The sequence below is a fragment of the Cucurbita moschata genome, unplaced genomic scaffold, assembly GCF_002738365.1.
Source record: "Cucurbita moschata cultivar Rifu unplaced genomic scaffold, Cmos_1.0 Cmo_Scf00118, whole genome shotgun sequence".
NCBI classification, from domain to species: Eukaryota; Viridiplantae; Streptophyta; class Magnoliopsida; order Cucurbitales; family Cucurbitaceae; genus Cucurbita; species Cucurbita moschata.
In genome coordinates this window covers 9,561-27,656 of record NW_019268634.1, presented here as the reverse complement: position 1 = coordinate 27,656, position 18,096 = coordinate 9,561, and the positions used below count along the sequence as shown (strand labels likewise).

The following is an 18,096-nucleotide window of genomic DNA, read 5'->3' as shown; positions in this document are numbered from 1 at the left end:
CTCCCAATTCTTCTGATCTTTCTAGTTTTCTTTGTCTGTTCCTAACATTTTGGTATTAGAGTCATGCCCTAAACTAGTTAAAACTAGAAGCAGCAGTCTTCTACGTGTGTCATAATAAAAGTATGTCGATGGAGAGTCCACTTGTGCAGTTTGCTGGAGGAAGGAGCCAAGGTCGTGGAAGTTTTAGAGACAGAGGAAGGGGACGAGGCAGACAAACCTTCAACAAGGTCATAGTGGAGTGCTATAACTGTCACAAGCTAGGACATTTTCAATGGAAATGTCAAAGCAATACCAGACGAGGCAGACAAACCTTCAACAAGGCCACAGTGGAGTGCTATAACTGTCACAAGCTAGGACATTTTCAATGGGAATGTCAAAGCAAGGAGAAGGAGACAAACTATGCAGAGAATCGAGAAGAGATGTCGCTGATGGCTTACGTGAATATGAATAAGGCCAATATTGAAGATATGTGGTTCCTTGACTCGGGATGTAGCAATCATATGTGTGGGAAGAAGGAATATTTTTTAGATTTTGATGGAAGTTTCAGAGATTCAGGGAAGCTGGGCAACAACTCAAGCATGGTTGTAACCGGAAAGGGTAATGTACGACTGGAAGTGAATGGAATCATAATGATAATCACAGGAGTGTTCTATGTGCCAGACCTGAGGAACAATTTGTTGAGTAGTGGTAAATTGCAAGCAAAGGGGGTTACCTTTTTGTTTCAAAATGAAACATGCAAGATGTTTCATCCTAAGAGAGGCTTAATCATGGAGACAAAGATGTCTTTGAATCGAATGTTCGTATTGCATGGTATATCTTAGCCTGTAGCAGCCGTTCAAACTCAATTGAAACTTATGGGGAGAAGTGGTTCAAGGTCTCTGTCGTACACTCACCGCTCCAATTCCTCTCGCCATAGTCAGAGAAGCTGAAGGTGTTAGGATCGCACAACAACGCACATGCTCGATCTAGATGAACACAAAGAAAATGATAGAGAAAAGTGCAAGGAGAACTCTGGCTAAAAGGATTTTTCTAATGATGATTTCACGTTTGTACAGTAAGAGAGAATTATAGAGAAAATAAAGTACATCTCAAAGCTCTACCGGACGTGATATATATATAGTTCAATTTACTATATATAGCTTTACCAGATTTAATCATCTACTATATATATCTTTACCCGATTTAACCATCTATTATATATAGTTATTTACCCTATATAGTTTTATCGAATATAGCTTTACCAAATATAGCTTTACCGGATATAACCGTTGACCAAGCTATAAATAAGCATGAGACTCCATAACCTAACAGAAGGGACCCAAGTTCTTCCCTCTATCATTCCACTACCAATTCCAAGAGAAGCAGCCGTTCAAGTTCCCTCAGTTGTCAATGCAGAAGTAGGTCTTCCTCGTTATCTTCTTTCCCCAAATCGTCCAGTTCCAGTCCTAGTTGTGCATCAACTGATTGAAATCATTCCATAGAGAATGTTAAGAAAGAGGAAGAAGAGAAGAAAAGGCGTGAAGCAGAGTTGAAGAAGTTAGAAGAAGATGCAGCTAGGAGGATGGAAGAACTAATTCAGAAGAAGGTTGAATAAAGGCTAAACTCTGAAGAGACTAAATTAGAAATACAGGGATGAATAGAGGAAGGTCGCACGAAGTTGTTTGATGATGTTGATGTGCAGCTTGAGAAAGAGAAAGAAGCCGCTCTTACTGCTACAAGACAAAAAGAATAACAAGCACGAAAAGAGAGAGAAGAGCTAGATAAAATGCTGGAAGAGAATAGAAGAAGGGTAGAAAAAGCACAGCAACGATTAGTTCTGGAGTTGCAGTAGAAGGAAGAAGAACAATATTGTGAGCTCGAGTTGATTCAGAGACAAAAAGAGGAGGCAACTTAGAGAACTAAGCTAGATAATAATAGTTTGAGTTGTGTTTTGCTGGGAGTTAGTGAAGAGTCAAAAGCTTACAGACTCTATGATATAGAAGCGGTAGATGAAAATAATGATATAGAAGCAGCAGATGAAAATATTGCGGAGGAAAACATTTCATCTGGCTCTTTGGCTGAAGCAAGCTCTCCTAGCTCGAATAAGGCGAGGAATAAGAGACCACCAGTCTAGATGAGAGACTATGCAATAGGAGAAGTTTTTTTTTGTAAAGAAGATGATGAAGCTCAGCCATGTTTACCCCTACTGAACATGCCAACTTTGTAAACTTTAAAGAAGCATTGAAGAGTGAGAAATGGAGGCAAGCCATGGATCTAGAGCAATAAACAGAAATGAAACATGAGAATTGATGAAGTTACCTAGTGGAAGTTTGGTATGAGGTCGTAGATATAAACTGATTACTATTCGTGTTCAGTTTAAGGGAGAGATTGTTAGGATTAGATTTGATTGAGTTATTTGGATTAGATTTGATCTAGTTATTTGAATTAGATTTGATTTAGTCATTCTTCAATTGGATGAGAGATTTCTCCCAATTCTTATGATATTTACGATTTTCTTTTTCTTTTCCTAATAGTAACATGTCATTCTTAAGAAACCTAGGACACCGATGTGACAATGATACATTAATTAAAAAGAATTATTTCAAAAAGTTTATCAATTTTATATTAGAGATAAATTCATATAAATAAGTTTATATATTTGTATACTTAACAAAAAAGCTTAAGGTACGTTTCACTCTCAAAATATATTCAAAGTCAAGTGTCTGATACGATGGATTATAAATTTGTAATGTATCCATTGTATTAACAAGTGTTCAGTACATGCCCAACACGTGTCAGATTAGTGACACTAAGTTATTCTCATACTTTCTTTAGACCCATTTAAAGTAGTTTGAAAACTAGCACGTCAAATATTATAATTGACTAACTACAACTTCAATTTTGTGCTTTAGGATGTTTTGACCCAACAAAAAAATAAAATCCTTAATTTAGAAAGTCGATGAATAGCCACTAACATAATTAAAAATAAATAAATAAACATAAAACATGAATTGATTAAATTGGCTAATTGCTAACATAATTAAAAAAAATAAAAATGTAACAAACACACCGAAGTAAGATTAGGAACACAAGTAAAAAAAAACACAAACAGCCAAAAATCAAAATTTGGAAAGTGTTAAACAGTTTTGATATATAGACATTTCAAGACTTTGCTCATGCAATATTCCCATGAAATCTAACACTAGAGCATCATAAAATTTAGAGAAATGATTGAAATTGATGTCATGTTCATATAGGTTGACTTTAATACAAAGGACAAATCGAACTTTCTTATGGATAAATTGGGGACACCAGCCTAAGCTAATCAAGTAGGTGGCCTTACCATCCATATGGTTATATTTGATGTTGACTGTGCCCGTGGTTCTGCAAGTGTCATATATATTGATATGTGTGAAATGTTTGTGAATCGATATGCTTATGATATGTTATAATATGTGAATTGTATGATAATACGTACGGTACCATGTGTTCAATGGTATATTTGAGATAGGATACGAGAAGGATGCACTAAACGTAATGTAACGATACTAGTAAGACATGTTCATGAAATGTTATGGTTTGGTTACGTATCGAAGTGCTATGGGTATGACATATTGATAAAAAGGATATGGTCACGATGGATTCATAAAACAATACGATTAGGCTATGGGTAGAAAGTGATAGGATTATGATAGATTGATAAAACGATAGCGTTAGAATATGTTCCTGTAATATTATGACTAAGGTACGTTCAGGTAACGACACAACTATGATATGTCTAAGGATGTTAAGGCTATGATAAATTAGGGAAGGATATAACCACGAAGCTTTTACGATATGATATGATTATGATACAACATGTGAAGGACGGATATATATCCAACAAGTTTCAAAGAGGGACGTGAGAATAAATTATTCTCAAGCTTTCTTTAAATCGGTCAAATAGTATTTGATAAGTTTTCAAAATTAAGGGTTTTCTTTTTTCTTCTTCCTTCTTTCTCCCTTTTCACGTTTTATTTTTTTTTTTAATAAAAAAAAGTTTAATGTGAGAACAAAGAAGTTAGAAAGGAGAAAGAAATGAATGTAATAAAACTTTTCCGTCGGTAGGAATGGAAATGGTGAATGAGTCCTTGACGATAGTCGACCGCTATACTCTAGTTTTGGATGTAAGTGATGACTATCAGCAACATGAGTTGTGTCAATACCACACCGTTATCAAGAGGAAGTAAAGTAGAGTAGAATAGATCGAGCGATCCATTTGTTGAGAGTACTGTAAGAGGCACACAAGTAAGAATGTTGGATATAACTACTCTTTCACATCTGAGTATTGGATATAACTACTCTTTCACATCTGAGGGATGAGTCTCATAGATCCAACTACAATATCAAAGAAACTTCAGGTGGTAGTGATTGCTTGCAATGGTGTCTCCGTTGTATCCCAGACACATGTAACATGATTTTTCTTGCTCAAATATATCTTCATTTGTCTTAAAAGTTCACTTTTGAGTAATCCTGGAAGGCTTCTTAATTTGCAGCCTCTGGTGAAGATGATCACTCCGAGGTGGGTTTGTTAGTGAAGATGCAATTATATAATCAGGGTTTTATATAAATGGTTCCATTTGTATTTATAAATGAAATTTGTGGTGTATTTTTTTGGAAATTCAACAATAATCATTGGTTATTTGGTTACCATTCTTAAGAAATTAAACTTTCGACCTTTTGTGAATGCTCAAAGCTACTTGCAAAGTACTGTTGATTATGATCCATAATACTCACCGACTCGAAATTGAGGTTTGTTCATGTTTGAAAATGTGACAAACCAAAAGACAATATGCTAATTAATATTGTTTGTGATTGTTGTTGTGAATTCTTCATCTTTGAATACATATTTTGTTTGGCTTATGAATTCTTCCATCTTTTAAAAATATTATTTTTTTAGTTCTGGCCTAGGCGATTGAATCACAATATTAGAGTATTTTAAGTTACTTTTAAGATTAAAGGTCAATGATATTATGAGTATCTTTTCTATCCCTCCGTTCCTTATCGTAATATAAAGAATATGAAGATTATAAGTAAAAGTGTACAAGTAATTTGTTACTTTTGAACTTAAATGCTTATAATTCAAGTTATCTTTGTTATCAACAATAATTATCAAACGGTATATAATTTTGTCCAAGTAAGGTCGCTTCTCATTCCCTGTATGATATCATAACACAAAATCGAATGGAAGGGTTAACGATAAAATGATAACAAAATCCCATTCGTCGAACTAACTGTAAAGGAAGGGTTGGTTGGAAACCATGTCTATACTTCTTTGCTTTAATCACACGTAACTAAAGATATATAAGAACAACAGAATATGGCATGCCCAGTCAAAACATAAAAAATTTCTTGCCATGTTATAGTTTATGAATATGGTATGCACAAAGATCCGACATCACACTTCATGATTGGAGACCAATACAGTGAGCTATGGTCGTCCATACCGTCCTTTGGTCAAATTATGTCAAGCAAATGTTGCAGCAAGCAAAGAGTTTTTAATAAGTTCGCTATTGCAAAGAGCTCGGTTTAAGGCACAAATGTCTCTGATGTGAAAGACGCACCAATTCAACGAGATTTAAGTAACCATGAATAAGACACATGATACAGCTTGTAAACGAAACGATGTTCATGACTCTTGTTATTTTCTTCCACTACAAACCTTCTAGCCTCTTGCACTTTTTTGTCATTGACATCCTTAATTGAAATTAGAATTGAAAGAAACACTTCTCCCCAACTCATTATGGAACACCTTTGATAGATAGTTTCAATAGATTTACTTTGCTGAGTAATACTTTAAAATTAGATATTTATAGTTGAACGCTACTTAAATTGATAAAGTGAAATGTTACAAAAGAGGTTAATAAATCGTTTGTCTATTAGAAAAGAGCTTGGAATTAAATTCTTTATAGTTGGGATAAGGGATGTTTTAGTCAAAGAAGTATACTTTTTAGTTTTAAAATAAATTAATTTTTTAGTTTAAAATAAATTGATTTTTTAGTTTTAATTTTGGTCCCAATAAATTAATTTTGATGTGGTGTTATGTATTTTAATAAAATTAATATTAACTTAATCCAAAAAAATTTGTATTTTTTTTTTTAAATTATAATCTAAATTAATAAAAATACCATTGAACTTTGCACTTTATCTAAAAAAAAATACTGATAATTTTTTTATAAAAAAAATACGGTTGAATTTAAAAAAAAAAAAATAACTCTCAAAAGTGTTAAAAAAAAAGATAGATGGGGAGAAAATTGTGTTCATGGGGAGATAATTGAAGGTTATTTTAGGAGAAGGTTTTCAAGATCAGTATAAGATCCTGAAAACATAAAAAGAAGTAATATCAAAGGTCGCGATTAAGAACTTACTAGTAGGCTACTTACTAAGTTCTACTCACTCCATGTTTATCATTTTTTTCAAGTAACTAAGAGTTGGTCATGGATGAGAGCGGACTTTGGAGTGTGGGCCATGGACTAAACTCTGTTTTTAATCTAGTATTTTTTGTTCTTCTTTTGAGTCTGCTTCTTATTTTGTGTTTGTAACGAGTATGTATATGTAACACCCAAAAATGAAGGAAATTATCTCCCATAAGAATAAGCCACTCGTAAAAGACCCAAAGGATAGAAAGGAAAAAAATTAAAGGATTAAGCAAGAACAAAGGACTTAGTCAAGTCACTGGTGTACCCTAACGAGTGATTTCAAGGAGTTGAAGGCCTTTCGAAAAGGATTGGAAAGGAAAAAGTAAATCAAAAGGGCAAAAAAGTCATTTTATCAATTATCAAGAATCTTTCTAGACTTGAAATTGGTTATCTAGAAGGAATCTCAAGATTCAAAAAAAGGGAAAAATGATAAAAAAAAAAAAAGCAATAAGAAATTTGTAGAAAAATTATGGATTTTTCGAGAAAAATAATAATAAAATATTTAACAAGTGGCAAATTACCAAAATACCCCTAGAAGAATGGATAATTACAGAAATGCCACTCTAATTCGAATCAAAGCATCTATCGTGACCATCCGAGCGAAATATTTCGAACTGAAATCTCAACCGTCGGATCTCCTCTAAAATGTGATATGATCTAGAACGAACACGCACGGGTCATCACATCCAACGACTAGTATCCAGAAAGTTCGATCTCTAAATAACGAAGATTCTGGAGCTCTCAATGTCAGTTTAACCTCATCCTATAAGATTGGAAGTAGGAGCAACAATACGAAATAAGAATCGAGAAAGGTCGATCCACCAATTGAAGGCAATAAGTGTTTATATCGTGGGTCTCCTACTCTCAGATTTCTTCTAAATTCGAGAGCAATCCTCCACCATTTCTCTTCAAACTTCTAAATAACGAAGAATCTGGAGCTCTCAATGTCGGTTTAAAATCCTCCTATAAAGTCTGAAGTAGGAGCAACAATACGGAATAAGAATCGAGAAAGGTTGATCCCCCAATCGAAGGCAATAAGCGTTTAGATTATGGGTCTCCTACTCTTAGATTTCTTCCAAATTCGAGAGCAATCCTCCACCATTTCTCTTCAAATTTATTCCTACAGTTTCTGAACAAGATTACCCACAAGTTCTATGAAGGAATAGAGGGCTGAAAGTGCCCAGAAACCATTCCCCCAATTCAATCCGCCATTGAAGAACTTCAAGAAAAACTTGAAAATCCAATCTGAGGATACATGATGACTCGTCAAGCAAGAATGATTCCAATAAATTTCTACACCTCCAAGGAATGCTTCCATAGAAGACCACGAAGAAAAATAACCTCGAGAGCGTGCCAAATTGAAGGAAATAGGTTTCAAAATTAAATTGGGGATAAGAGTCAAAATTCCTATCTACGATCTCTTTTCCTTTAAATTAAGGATTCCTCTAGCTTCAGAGGAAGAAGTTGAGTAAACTTGATGAAGGAAATCTCTCTTGTTAAGGTCCTATGGAAGAATCATAGAGTAGAAGAAGACACTTGGGAAACAGAAGGCAAATAAGAACCTTGTACCCTTACCTATTTTAGAATAAGCACTTTGGATGACCGAAAGTTTTCAAAGGAGAGGAGAATTTGCAACACTCAAGGTCTCCAATAAGAGACAGTGTATAATCCCTACTAGGTTGTATCTAGAAGCAAAGAATAAGTAAAATTGAAAAAATATTGAGAAAATGGTACTTTTTCTAATTTTTATAAACTTCCCAAATCATTAAATTTTTTTATAGAATAAGAATTACACTCAAAGACGTTCCTCCAAACCAATTCCTTTAGCCTGAAGAAAGGATATGGAAGAGGTTCAATGAAGAAATAGGGCCTTGAAACCCCTAGAATCGGCTACCCAATAAGAAATCCTTTGTTTTATCTCCAGCGATAAATCAGATTTTGGATGAACTTTCGAAGCGAATATCTTAGGCTACGATCAACGAGAAGGTATCAAATCAATCCCTAGCCCTTCCTTGTAATACCCATCTTTAAGTTTCACGAAGAAATCGAGGAGAGAAACGCTGTAAATGTGGCTTTACAGGCCGAGTTTCAAATGGCGGCAACGCGAAAAATGGGCATCTTCTTCCTGTTCAGAGGAAGAAAACGATGATATGGCCAGTTCAACTGAACTGTCCAAGTCAACTCAAAATTTGACATTTTCTTGGGTTTTCTCAATTTTAACCCCATTTCAGACCAATTCTCATAGAAAATCTTATGGTTTCAGAAACTAGACACAATAAGGAGTACATGGAAGGAAATTTGAAGTAATTCAGATACTGGAAGCTCAAGAATGGACGTCCCAAACGTCGACGACGAGGCAAGTAGCTACCTTGGACTTTTTGTTAAGAAATACTTGTAGAAATCGCTTGGATTTTCATATGAATCCTAAACCAAGTATGAATTAAGGATATATGAAAGAAAAACCCAAAGAACTGTGAGTTAAGACCCTGAACCGATTAAATAGCTCGAGATTTAAGTAACATTAAAATAACCCACTATATGAGGCGGTCATGATTGCTCAAGGCGTGTCGCCCAAATAATCGGTAAACAATAACATTGCCCAAATAACCGCCTTGGACAACAAATCATGCAACATGCAACATTGTTGAGACATGCAACATGCAACCACAGGCAACACGCCTTGGGCAATCATGACTGTGACATTTGCCCCCACACAATTTATTGGATGAGGCTGACTTTAGGTCTCTCGATGCGCTTCCAGCTGATCTCATAATGAGGAGTCTCTTCCAACCTACTAGGTGCTGTTGAAAATCACTTCTCGGTTTGTTGAGTCTTCATGTCTTCTATGTTCGTGTCTTCCCTACTTTCTTCCCTTGAAACTTTTTCTTATTTGTATGACGTCATACCACCTGCTTTTGCTTGATGTCTTCTTGGTCGAAATAATAACGTTTCAAGTTACTAACGTGGACAACAAGGTTAGTCCGTATCCATAAGAGCAATTGGATTCTATATGATGTCTTCGTAATCTTATGGATAATTTTAACTAGTCCATAGTATTTTCACACAAGTCTTTGGTTCTTGATGCTTTGAACTCGAAGTTTATTTGAACTTAACTTATATGAACTCTTTATTTTTCTTGAAATTATTGTGGTTGACGCTTCAGACTGACCCTTCTCTTCATCCGTCTAGATGATATTTCTGTGTGAACATGTGTTGCTTCAATGGTTTGTTTCTGTCTCCCTTCTTCAGTATCTAACCTTGTTTTTGTCCCTCCTGGTGGGGATAAATCCATTATCTGACCTTGTTTTGCGTCGTGGTGTTCATCTAGTGGCAACAAGGTTTCTATTGAGGTTGGCTCACTCGAGCTCCCTTTTTCAATTACAACAATAGCAGTAAGCGTAGATTCATCATGGCTATGATTCTTTCTCAACTATAGTATCGACATCATTTTCAACCCTCTTGGTTGATGGATGTTTTTCTGAATGATCGTCGGATTAGACTTCATTACTACTAGACATTTTGCTAGGGGCATGTAACTAATTTTGTGTTTCAGCAGGACGTTCATTCCTGACACGACGTCGAAGTCATCCGTTTCAACTATCACTAAACAATTTGCCTAGTCCAAGGCTCCAGCTTGATTAGAGTTTTCATTGTGACTCTTAAGACAGATAAAACTTCCAATTTGACGGCGTTCATCTTTCCTGTATCTTGATGCCAAAGGATGTTAAAATATTTTGCATCAGTCTCCATCATGAGTTGTGGTTGGCTCTAGAGTTGACAATGGTGTTCTTTACTACTTTGTTCTTTACCCAAACCTCGACATACATAATATATATATATTCATTTAACTATAACACATATGGTCCATGGAAGAATTGTAGCTCTTTTGCTCATTAATATTATAATGGCTACTACCTAAATTATAACCTAAAGTTGATAATTGATGTCCAAGTAGCCAACCCTAAATTTGTAATCATTGTGGAGTGCTTGAAATTACAATGGAGTAGTTTAAACTCCTAGTACCTTAAATGAAGTTGGTCTCTTCTAATAAAACACGAATTTCTCTTCAATATCATTAATACAATTATGCTTCATCTTGAACCTGCTAACATGAAACTAAAACTGCATTCAATTTAACTCCATTTTATTGTCATCTTGAATGACGTGTAGGATATATTCTTGATTTACCTTGATATTTCATATTAGTTAAGCTTTTTGCAAAATCAGAATTAGACAACAACAAAGATGAACTTGGGTCTGTTTATTATTTTAAAGAAAATTTCTTTCTCCATCTTATTCGTAATAACTCTGCAACTAAATTCATATTATGCTAAAAAACAAATTTTTTACTGGCAACAAGTAAAATATGCAACTTTAACTAAAATTTCATCTAAACAAATTTTATTGCCATACAACATAGATGACAATTATAGCCTTCAAACAAAAAATAGAGTAGTTGTGGTGAACGGGATAGAAACTCTAGTGTTCATCCATAATATACAACGACCGCCTAAATTATGACCTAAAAATTTGAAAACATAAGTTGTAGTTGAAAATTACATAAAACAATCCCCTAAATCCAAGAACTCGTGTCCAATAAGTAAATCGTAAAGATAGTAGCTAACATAGAGTGATTGAAGCTCCACATGAAGTAATTTAAAGTTCCAGCTACTTAACTAAAGTTTATCTGTCTTTAATGAAGCGTGAGTTGCACTTAAGTTCATGAAATGTTTATAGACTCCAACTCTTAGTACTATTAATGCAATTATATTTCATATGAGTTTGTCATAAATCAAACTATGGTACATTCAAAAAACCTTCATTTTCTTGTAAGCAAAATAGAAGAATTAAATCAAACAAACTGATGAACGGAGCCGAATAAATCCAACCCTACCCAAACTGATTAGTTTGATTCATTTGTTGGGTTGTAGTTTATTTGATAACACTTGCATAGTAGAACAATTCAATATTACATGCCTTACTTACAAGTAAAATACTAGACCATCAAATTTTTGTTTTATAGTCCAACAACCGCCAATGAAAATAGATTTCAAACTTGAGAGAAAAAAATATATTGAGTAGGAATTAAAAATGTTGCATTTTTTTTAGAAAGGGCATTTGGTCTAGTGGTATGATTCTCACTTAGGGTGCGAGAGGTCCCAAGTTCAATTCTTGGAATGCCCCTGTGTTCATATATCAAAAATGAGCCTCAGAGAAAGCAAGTACTACATCATTAAATACTTGTGTTTCTTTTTTCTTCTTTCTACACTAATTATCTTTTTACACTACTTATATTTTTTTTTCTTCTCTCTACAGTAATTATCGTAAACCCTATGTAAATAATTTAACAGCTATTCTTTTTTCTTCTCTCTACAGTAATTATCGTAAACCCTATGTAAATAATTTAACAGCGGTCTAGATCTAAAAGATATAATAATAATTGCTCATGGATTTCATTAACAAAGTAAATAAATGAAATAATGATGATACATTCCATAAACAACTTAATATATGGTCCATTATAAGGGCATTTGTTATAGTGGTATGATTCTTGCTTTGTGTGCAAGAGGTCTTGAGTTCAATTCTCGAAATGCCCCTCCAAAAGAAAACAAAGCACAATTTTGAAAGGAAAAAAAATAAAAAAATAAAATAGTTTTCAATGCGCCTAACCCAAAGGAATGCGTGTGCATTGCTTCAACTTATATAAATTTCATATATAGACTAGCAACTAAGAATTAAAGATTGACTACAATAACATTTGGTCTAAGTGGTATGATTATTGTTTTGGGTGTGAGAGGTCTCAAGTTCAATTCTCAAAATGCCCCCAACAATATTATATCAAAATGAATTAAGCAAGATAATATGATTTAAAATGTGATTTTTAAACATTGAACCAAGACCGTCTCGAGCCCGACTTCAAAAAGAGCATTACACAAATTGTTCATTCTTCAAATTGTTCATTCTTTCTAGGAACTTTTCATAACCGATAAAGAAGTTTCAGAGAGCCATAGAGGTTCGAATCCTGTCACCTTGATGTGGTATTCTCATGGGCCGAAGTGCAAAGCCCCATAGCCTATCCGTGGTCAGGAAGGCAGGCGAACCGCGCACACTGAAAAAAAAAAAAGCACACGTAGAATTGTCATTCTTTTGTCTTTTGAAACCCCTTACCTTATCAGTCATCAGGCAGGTTTTTTGTATCATATATCGAGATAATTATTATGAAAAAGCTATTCCACTAGTGTGACTTAGATACCCTTTCTTTGCAGTATCAGTCATGCTATTTGAATAGCTTGAAGTCATCATAGCCTCTCCACCGGTTCCGAAGACTCCTTCGGCATCAATGTGCTCCAATGAAAGAGATCAGACCCTTTCCTGAAACTAGAACCGGGCACAAAACGCCGAGGAGAAAGTCAAAAGCAAGCTCTTTTCGCGTATACGCAATCTTGAAACCCAATTAGCTCACAGACTGTCTCCTCAACCCTGGCGAGTATGAGTGCTTGGTAAGAGAGAATGTTGAATGAGAAACACATTCGATTACGCCAACATTCGCAACTACCAAAGTGCGTTAAACCTAGTAGAGATCTTCGACCTAACGATAATGGAACTTCAAGCCCATTTAATCAATCCACTTTGTACCTTATTGTTGACCGAATCGGATGCACGCCAGGCCTAAATTGTCTCTCAGTCACCAAGAGAGGAAAGGAAAATCAGATCCGAAGTTTACGAATCGAAGAGAAAGTGGATATGAGTTCTACACGCTTTCATTTTCAAAAGCTTCGCTTGCCTACAGTACTTTATTCAGGATTTGAATTCCTTGATCATTTCCTTGGCGGATAACATAAATGAAATCGTTTCCCTGACCGCCCATCTTATGAGTCAATTCTTGTCTTGTTGGTTTGTTGTACTATTCTATACCTCTCTCAATTGATAGAAAGACGTTCGGGAGCTGGGAAGGCCTACTGTGAGGGAACTTTCCTTTTCACGGTAGGCAAAGGTAAAGCGGGACTACATATGTCCACAATGGTCAAGGCAGAACGACTCCTTCTTTAGAAGAGGTTGGTTTTATCGAAACTGTTAGATCCGCTTTCATTAAAGAAAAAATAGGAGATCTTGGTTTGACCGATGTCGATTCGTATGGCAATGCGGACTCGACTCAGAATGAGGATTCCGCTTTTCATACTGCTGGTATGAGCCGAAAGAGCTGGTAAGCTATCTCGCTAAACGAAAGGAAAGAGCACGTATGGGTTGACCTTGTTACAAGGGCGGGGGCCAGCCAAAGAAGGTCAGTCGGACTAAGTTAGGACCCTTGATCCGGTTCAGCTAGGTTCTTCCATGCGAGAATGTATGCGTATCGATATCCTCTTTAGGACCGGTTGCTTCCTCTTTTTATTTATACGTTTGGAGAAACCTGCTAAGCCCACCTTTCTTACCAGGTGTGATTCAATCTTTCAGCTCAAACTTTTCTATCGTCCGACGAAAAAAGTAGGAGTACGACTACCTTTTCCTTTTCTTGCCCGAGCCAAGGGATCATTCAGTTTCTACCAAAAGGTTCGCTATCTATTAGTTGTCATAAACGAATGTATTTCTCATTTCATGTTAGCTCCTTCAAGAGCTTCCTGGTCCTTAGTAGACGAAACCTTGGACTTCTATCGGACTTATAGCTTTTCCTGGTGAGCTCGCCGTTGAGGGTTGGCCTGACGAAACCTTGGACTTCTATCGGACTTATAGCTTTTCCTGGTGAGCTCGCCGTTGAGGGTTGGCCTGACAGGAGATCGAGTAGCCTTTCTTTCCCTACCTGATATGCTTTCCCGCTTATCGTGCAACTAGCCAACTAGCCAAAGAGAGAGGGAGAGGGATCCTACCTGATATGCTTTCCCGCTTATCGTGCAACTAGCCAACTAGCCAAAGAGAGAGGGAGAGGGATCATACCTGATATGCTTTCCCGCTTATCGTGCAACTAGCCAACTAGCCAAAGAGAGAGGGAGAGGGATCAGTCAATCAATTTGTATGTGCATTTTGTCCGTCCTATACTTGCCTGCTTAGCTTTCTTAGCCAACATCTCCAGTTTTCCCCGAACCAAGAGGTCCTACTTATCCAAACCCAAGAGTCACACTTTCAGCCGAAAGACTGATTTTTTTCATAAAGTCGGATCATAGATCAAGAAAGAATGAAGTTGCTTACAGGGACGGTTACGCGATACGTCTTTTCATACTCGCCTTTTCTTTAACCCTGCTATCAACCTAGCCATTCTCGCTTGTTGCTTTAAGGGGTCTCCCCACTGTAGATTACTTGGATTGGTTCTTGCGTCCCTGTGCCAAAAAGGATGGGCGAGTTTGGTTTGAGTGTTCATCGATTGGGTGGATCCATATGCTCCGGGGGGTGAGAAGAGGTGTAGCGCAGTCTGTTCAGTGATCTGTTTTAGGTATGTTGTTCGCTAAAGCTTTTAGAAAAGAGGGTACAAATTTTCTACATAGATCATCTGTGGTCACAATCCTTTTAAGGAAGATGCTCCCAAATAATCGGTGAACAATAGCCTTTAAAGAAGTTTCAGAGAGCAAGAAGAGGCAGAATAGAGAATAGGAGTGAGTCGTGCAAGGAAGAAGGAACTAGTAGGTTTAATTTGGGTTCGTTTGAACTAAAAAACGAACCAAAATTTTTCAAACGAACCCAAATTTAAGACTCACTAGCCCAAAGTCCATATGTGGTAAAAAAAACAAACCTTCCATGGCCCAGCCCTTATTCGAAGTCCGCATCCAACCATTTCTTTTTCAACCTACACGTATTCTCCAGGCCAAACTCATGTAACTAGTCACAAGATGTGGCCCACAACTGAACGGAAGACAAGTGTCACAATCGCACTCTTGTAGTAGTGAGACAATGATTATGTGACAATTGTTCTAATCCAATGAACAAGTCAACCATGCAAAATTAAGATTGAACGAACATAGTAGTGTATGCTCGAATCACGTTTAGAAGAAATATTTTAAAAAACGTGAGTGAGGAAATACGTTAAAAACAATTTCAAATAAAGCAATGTTATAAGCTAGAAGTGAAGAAACAACAATTGGTCACGTTCTCCTATAGTACATTTTGGGACATTTTAGTCCTGATGGGTGTAGATAAGATTTTGAGGACTAATCATACACCCCGTATTGGCACAACAATAATAGTAAAGGCCTATCTAAGATGAAAGCAAGTAAAAGGGGTTTGGAATGAGCATGCCACCATGAACCCCAAATCGTTTACAAGAATAGCTGAGACATCTAACATGCAGCCACAGGCAACACGCCTTGGCCAATCATGACCGCGACATCTGCCCTTATACAATTTGTCAATATCTCTATCAACCGGCTCTTCATAAACTCAACGTTGTAGGATGAGGCTGACTTTAGGTCTTGCGACGCGCTTCTAGTTGATCTCAGTATTGAGGAGTCTTTTCCAACCTACTAGGAGCTGTTGAAAATCACTTCTCGGTTTGTTAACTCTTCAAGTCTTCTCTGTTGGTATCTTTCCTACTTTCTTCGCATGAAACAATTTCTTCTTTGCATGACATCATACCACCTGCTTTTACTTGATGTTTTCTTGGTCGGAATAATAACGTTTCAAGTTACTGACATGGACAACAGGGTTAGTCTGTATCCATAGGAGCAATTGGATCCTGTATGATGTCTTCCTAATCTTGTGGACAACTTTTGACTAGTCCATAGAATTTTCGAACCAGTCTTTGGTTCTTGTTGCTTTGAACTCAAAGTTGATCTGACCTTAACTTATCATAACTCTCTATTTGCTTTGAAATTATCGTGGTCAACCCTTCTCTTCATCCGTCTGGATGGTATTTCTGCTTGAACATGTGTTGCTTTAGTGGTTTGTTTTTGTCTCCCTTCTTTAGTAGAGGTGTTGGCTTCGTTTCTTTGCCAAGCATTTGAGTGATCACTTACACGAGCCTTTGCAGGTCAAATAAACCCGACTGTGAACATGCCATTTTGCTATTTGTAGAATTCAACTAGCTCAAGCTGAGCTGTATGACATCTATTTGTGGTAGGTGACATAAAACTAATCTTGTGATTTAAATCTCTTGGTGGGGTTAAACCCAATATCTCACCTTCTTGTTTTAGGTGATGGTGTTCATGTAGTGGCAATAAAGTTTTTGTTAAGGTAAATACAACAATGGCAGCAAGTGTAGATTCATCATGGCTAAGATTCTTTCTAAACTGTACTATCGTAATCATTTTCACCCCTCTTGGTTGATGGATGTTTGTCTGAATGATCGTTGGGTTAAACTCCGTTACTACTAGACATTTTGCTAGGGACATGTAAATGACTTTGTGTTCTAGCAGGATGTCAATCCCTGACTATTTGGGCTGTAGAATGTTGGATATGAAGGCTGAAGATATATAGTAAAAATCTGATAGAGAAATATATACTAAATAATTATATATAGTAGGCGGTTACATATAGTGAAGCTATATATAATAAACTGAAATAATATGTATACCCATTAGTCAGTGCTTCCTAAATGTACATTTCTCATTCTCCATATCCTCTCTTTGCATACCTAAAGTCATTAATACAAAACCATTGGTCAATATTTCTTCTTACATTTTCTCTATCATGTTCTTTGTGTTCATTTAGATCAAGTGTGTGCGCTGTTGTGTGATTCTAATAACTAGTATCAGAGCGAGGAGAGATTCACCATGATCTGTGAAGATGGAAAGTTCAAAAACTTGAATTGAAAAGTTTGATGGATTCGATATCAGTTTCTAGAAGATGCAGATTGAAGATTATCTATACAAGAAAGATATTCAAGAACCCATTTTGAGGGTGAAGCTGGATACCATGACCACAGTAGAGTGGAAGCTCAAGGATTGTCACGCCGTAGGGTTAATTTGGTTAACGCTGCCAGGGAACCAAAGAAATTGCGATTCGAAATGGTCCCGTTTGGGGACCATCTCCAGTTTCTTCATTTCTAGTACCAAAATTTCATGGATAGATGTCTCACACTGTGCAACGGCAACTCTCTGTTTTCCTATGGCTAGTAAGATATCTCATGACCACTCTTTTCCTCCTCACCATATCTAGACACTATAACGTTGATCCACTATTGTCTTATATAGTTAACGTTCACTCTTTAACGTCCAGGGACATTTTATAACTACCACGAAAATCAAAACATACAATAAATTCATACAAGTTTTACAACATATCATATACTACAAAATAGGGTTAGACTACTTACTTGGTCGCCGGAGAGACGTGACATCAAGCTGAGTCATAGAGATATACGGCTCTTTATCTTAAGAAAAAATCTATATAATTTAAAATCTGGCTGCTCTGGTACCAATGTGTCACAACCCAAATTTCAAGGGTTCAAAACTCAAATAGAAACTAAAATTGTGAGTGCAAACAAATAAAAATAAAAGTAAATTAATATAAAATAAGAAAATGTTGTAAAATTAAAATGAGATTGAGAAAACTAACACAACATTAAATATAAAATTAAATTAAATTATAAGACGGTGTTGTTCAAATTTATCCAAACAGAAAAACAAATTTGTTTGGGATACAATTAAAAAATAATAATAATAAATTAAAATAAAATAAAATAAAATACAAAAATACTACAACACAAAGACAGACTAACACTACATAACAACCCCAT

General features: G+C 35.9%; 1 non-coding gene across 1 annotated transcript; it reads left to right on the top strand.

Annotated features, from left to right (window-relative positions):
- Nucleotides 1-11,549: 11,549 nt before the first annotated feature.
- Nucleotides 11,550-11,621, top strand: TRNAP-AGG. Its single transcript has one exon. It is a non-coding gene; the product is annotated as a tRNA-Pro (tRNA).
- The last annotated feature ends 6,475 nt before the right edge of the window (nucleotides 11,622-18,096 follow it).